The sequence below is a fragment of the Nicotiana tomentosiformis genome, chromosome 6 (assembly GCF_000390325.3).
Source record: "Nicotiana tomentosiformis chromosome 6, ASM39032v3, whole genome shotgun sequence".
NCBI classification, from domain to species: domain Eukaryota; kingdom Viridiplantae; phylum Streptophyta; class Magnoliopsida; order Solanales; family Solanaceae; genus Nicotiana; species Nicotiana tomentosiformis.
In genome coordinates, this window is record NC_090817.1 from 74928285 (window position 1) to 74934138 (window position 5854).

The following is a 5854-nucleotide window of genomic DNA, read 5'->3' on the forward strand; positions in this document are numbered from 1 at the left end:
CTCATAGCTGGCCAGATCTCTTAAGAATGGAGAATTACACTCCTAGATTGAAGGTGGACAAAGTGATATGGGAGCTACCAATGGAGGGATGGATCAAAGTAAATACGGAGGGATGGATCAAAGTAAATACGGATGGAGCATCAAGGGGAAATCCGGGGAGAAGCGCAATTGGTTTTTGTCTTAGAAACGAGGATGGGGATGTGATATATTCTGCTGCTAAGGAGATTCTTGGAGCCACAAATACTGAGGCTGAGGCAGTGGTGTGATGACCCAAAATGTCATCTTTAAATTTAATAATTTATTTTATATTCTAAGACCTCGAAGAGCACTATTTATCATTCCTCGTCTTGCGTGCGCAGTCCGTAAAATTTTTCGGAAAGTTTTCAGGTGAAAAATGAATTAAAATGTGAATTAGAGCTTTAAAACTCAACTGAGTTGACTTTGGTCAATATTTTGAGCAAACAGACTCGGATCAGTGTTTTGATAGTTTTGGTAAGTCTGTATCGTGATTTGGGACTTAGGCGTATGCCCGGAATCAAATTCCGAGGTCCCTAGCCCGAGATATGGAATTTTGATGAAAAATTAAAAGTTTAAGTTCAAATAGTGACCGGATGTCAAATTATGTGCAAACGACCCCGGAATAGAATTTTGATGATTCCAACAGCTCCGTATAGTGATTTTGGATTTAGGAGCATGATCGGAATTTTATTTGGAAGTTCGTAGTGGAATTAGGCTTGAAATGCCGAAAGTTGAATTTTTGGGAAGTTTGACCAAGGGGTTGACTTTTTGATATCGGGGTCGAAATCCGATTCTGAAAATTTTCATAGCTCAGTTATGTCATTTATGACTTGTGTGCAAAATTTGAAGTCATTCCGAATTGATTTGATGTGTTTCGACACAAGATATAGAATTTGAAAGTTCAAAGTTCATTGATTTTGATTTGAGGTGCGATTCGTCGTTTTGATGTTGTTTGATGTAGTTTGAAGCCTCGACTAAGTTCGTATGGTATTTTGGGACATGTTGGAATAATTGGTTAAGGTCCCAAGGGTCTCGAGTGGATTTCGGAAGGTAAACGGAATGGATTTCGGACAAAGAGTGCTGGCAGAAATTTCTGTTGCAGAAATTTCGTGCGTGGAGCCAAATTTGGAAGCTTATATCTCGCAATTCATAAGGAATCAGAACATTTTCAAACATAAAAGTTGTAGTCGTTTGATTATAGTTTCCAGAAAGTTAAACCATTCATTATTTGGACATTTGTACAGAAAGTTATAACGGATTGAATGAAGGCTGGTAGAGCAGTTTCGCCAGAAATTTTGCCAGAAATTTCTGATGCGTAGAGCCGAATTTGGAAGCTTATATCTCGCAATTCATAAGGAATCAGAACATTTTCAAAACATGAAAGTTGTAGTCGTTGGATTATAGTTTCCAGAAAGTTAAACCATTTATCATTTGGACATTTGTACATGAAGTTATGATCAAATGAAGGAAGGCTGGTAGAGCAATTTCTGGTGGACTTTTAGTGACGAAAAATGGACTTTTAGTGACGGATTGGCAGAAACTTAAGGACCAAAAATGGTCATTTCATTCATTTCGTTTTGGATTTTTGGAGCACGGTTCTTGGGCGATTTTTGGGCGATTTTCACTGGAAAACATTGGGGTAAGTGTTCTTTATCCTATATTGATTATATTTCATGATTCCATACTCATTTACATCATGAATCCGTGAATTTATGGAAGAAAAATCAAGATTTTTGCAAAATCTTCCAAAAACGAAAATTTAAAATTTGGAGGTCGAGTTGTTATCGGATTTTGGTAAAATTGGTATGGGTGGACTCGTAATTGAATAGGTTGTCGGATTTTTTAAGTTTCGCCGGATTCCGAGATGTGAGCCTCACGGGCAAAATTTGAGCTAATTTCAGATTTTAATAAAAATATAATATTTTCTTATGAAATTAATTACTATAATTTTTGTTGACTATATCGAATTAATTATGACTAGATACGAGTCGATCGAAGTCGAAAAATCGAGGGAAAAGCATAATACTTGGTTAAATTGGAGTAAGTCGAGGTAAGTGACTTGTCTAACCTTGTGTGGGGGAAATTTCCCCTAGGATTGGTATTGATGTAATTATTGAAATGTGTTGAAAGTCGTGTGCACGAGGTGACGAGTGTGTACACGGGCTAAATTGCGAAAGATTATATTTTTAAATTGTGTAGATCACTGTTGCGCATTTATTAAATTATTTTATCTTGTTATATTCTTCGTCATTGATCTGAGATATATACTTCAAATTTGTTTGATCTTTTCTTACTAATTGTTTTACCTATTTAGTTGAAACTTGGTTTCTTTTATTCTGTGCATTATTTGAAGGTTGATTTTCTTTAAATTAAATATTATTAGTATGAAGTATTTGACATTTTTAAACTTGATATTGAAGCAACGTAGTAAAGATTTTGAAATATTATTTTCCTAAATTATTTACTCCTGAATATTTTTATACTCATTGTGAGGGAGCCGTGAGCTGTTTATTGTGGAAGAATATTATTATTGAATTATTTTGAAATGAGCCGTGAGCTCCTTATTGTGGAAAAATATTATTGTTGAATTATTTTGACATGAGCCGTGAGCTCTTTATTGTGGCAAACTATTATTGATGATTTATTTGGCATGAGCCGTGAGCTCTTTATTGTGAAAAAATATTGTTGTTGAATTATTTTGGCAAGTTAAATTATTTGAGCACTTGAGGTGCAAATTGTGATATATTGTGATATTGATACGCATGCGGTGGTATAAGGTCTGGGTGTTGAAACGCATGCGGTGAGATAAGGGTGGCTTGATACGCGTGGCTAGTAGGGTAAAAAATATTTTTTTAAATAAATTGTGAAGGCTCCCGCGGTGATATAAGGAAATGAGATATTGTGAAATTATTTATAACTTGGGACTACGAGGCGGTACCTCGGTAGTGCCCTTGTTGATATTGATTTATGGCCATAGTTGCTTTCGATTAATTGTTGTGATTTTCATAAAGTTGAAGGAAATTCTGTTTTGATTCCACGAGATATTATTTGCAATTATATGGTGTCATTAAATGTGACATACTATTTGATTCATTTCCAATGTCATTTTATTTTACTACATTGATAAATATTTTACCATGCCATTATTATATTCCAATAGGGCCTCACCTGACCTCGTCACTACTCTACCGAGGTTAGGCTTGGCACTTACTGGGTACCGCTGTGGTGTACTCATATTACGCTTCTGCACATCTTTTTGTGCAGATTCAGGTACATCTTACCAGCCTAGACGTCAGTGAGTTACCTGCGTACGGAGACTTCGAGGTATATCTGCCAGCGTCCGCAGACTCCGGAGTCCCCTTCTATCATTTTATGTTGCTTCCTTATATTTTATTTAGACCTTGATATATAGAGACATTGAGAATAAATTCTTAGAAGCTTGTGACTTATTTCTACAGGGTTTTGGGAGTTGAAATTGTTTGAATTATAGTTTATTTATTTCAGATATTTATTATTATTCCGCATTGATAGGCTTACCTAGTCTTAGAGACTAGGTGCCACCACGACATCCTACGGAGGGAATTTGGGGTCGTGACAAGTGGCAATTGTGGAGGCTCTAAGGTACTGTATTTCGAACCATTACACTCACATTTGGCTACAAACTGACTCTTTGCTCCTCAAGAACATTCTGACTGGAATTTGGAAACCTCCTTGGATAATTGCTGAACATATGGAAAAGATATTAGTATTATTGGGGTTATGTAACAAGAAGGTGACCCATATTTATAGAGAAGGTAACAAGCTGGCTGACCATCTTGCTAATTATGCACTAGACAGTGGCAATATTAAATGTTATGGATATTGGCAGCTTGACACACGAGGGAGAAGAATTGTGAATGATGATAGTTTGCAATGTCCATACTTGAGGCCTGAGGGTAAGGGTTGCGAGGAGTTAGTAGGGGAAGTGGAAAGGGGTATAATGAAGGAGAAAGTCACTGGAGGAAACATAATCCATCATCAGTCTCAAATCCTTAGGGAGGTGGGATTGGTGATTTTTTTACCTAACCATGCTATCTGTTTTGCAGGACAATTAACTGTAACAATGCCCTACATTTTGTTTCGACCTCATTGGGTGGTATTAGCACTTAGTACTCATTCCCTTGAGGAAGAAACAAAGAAAAGCACAAGCATCTATGGCAAGGATGAGCTAGGACAGAGCGAAAGACAAATGCTGATACTGGTTATGCTATCCAGTCCTATACATACTACATAATTATTATAGGACAACTGAAGATATAGAAACCATGAGGGGTACTCTGTCTAGAAACAGGATCGATAAACTCATTAGAGTGCAGAAAATTGCGAGGCAACAAGACGAAGAAGCAGTCAGCTATTTTTGGCATCCTTGTTACAATTATGCCTGTTTGAGATGGCTATATAAGAAAGATGCATATGATGAAGACTGGGAATGGAGAACACGAACAGGAGATCGAAATGGATGCAACACTTCTGAGAAAATCAGTGGCACTGATGTAACACTGCCCAGAAATTTACAAGGCAGTGTACTCGTAAGATGTACAATGCAGCTGAAGATCAGGTTTCAGCGAGGAATTATGGGCACAGAGGATACATTGAGGAGCAAAATCACAATGCAGCACATTTATACAATACCTCCTGATGTACCTCATGCAAAGTTGTTAACAAGACTAAAAGGGAAGTCACGTGAAAATGGGTGTACACACAGTTCTCTCCATCACTGCAGGACAATGAAATTATCTAAAATCAAGTGGGACACAGCACCAGTTTCTGTATACTTACCCAAGTTTGAAACAGAGATGCACTGTGAGCATGCACACATGATGAAACAACAACACGCAGATATTTGGCAGCATGATGGGCAATATGAGGAACGAGTCTTTGACTTTGCTAGGAAAATACAGGCCAACAAGTCGCAACACAAGCAGAAAAGGCAGCAAATTATTTTACAATTGGGGTGTACTGCGTTGATCCAACATGGACGACGCGAAGTCCTGGGAGGTCTGATGCGACATTTTCCTTACTACACTGGTAGATTTCAGTGCCTTTATTCACTTGCCATAATGTACTACCATCGTTGAGTGTCTGTAGCTCAATTTTGGTAATAGGAGCTATGTAATCGTCAATTTATTTCCTACATTTTGTAATAAGCTACTCTATTCTGTTTGTTTTTTTGTTTAGATATATATAGAAACTAGCCCTAGGCATTTGCCTAGTGGATTGCCAAAAAAATAAAACCCACAATTTTCAAAACATGGCCATCTTGCTAATGTTTTGACTGCAAATGTGTAGTGACAACACACTTACAATAACAATCAGGATGCCTGATAGATCTCTAAATATATTCATGCCTTGGACAGAAATTTTTAATGAATCAGAGCTTATTGATATATTCATCACACAGACGATAACTATATGTTGTTGTTGTACCAAAGATAACTATATCCGGCATTACATCTTCAATTGTACTGAATTTCATTTGTGCAAAATTCTGCTATGAAGCTTAGCCCGCGTAGCTGCGGTCTGTGCTGGCTGCATAAAGCAGAACTAGAATTCAAGTTAAATACCAAAGACTAAAGGATCTGGTTCTGCTGATTAATAAAAACACCAACTTCAGATCTCAAGAAATAGCAGCCTAACCAAAGAGAAGAAAGTAACACTTGATATGATATACGGACAGATTATTGTTAGACACGGGGTTGGAAAGTTCCTAGAAAAGCTTTTCTACTAATTCAAGCTATTTCATCAAAATTAACACGAGAGTATACAAAAGTTGTGCAAAATAATAGAAACAGCATTT

At 37.0% G+C, this 5854-nt stretch overlaps 1 long non-coding RNA gene across 1 annotated transcript; it reads left to right on the forward strand.

Annotated features, from left to right (window-relative positions):
- Positions 1–1998: 1998 nt before the first annotated feature.
- Positions 1999–5280, forward strand: LOC138894959 (uncharacterized). The gene is made up of 3 exons (XR_011409153.1): positions 1999–2068; positions 3283–3342; positions 3550–5280. It is a non-coding gene; the product is annotated as an uncharacterized lncRNA (long non-coding RNA).
- Positions 5281–5854: the final 574 nt, after the last annotated feature.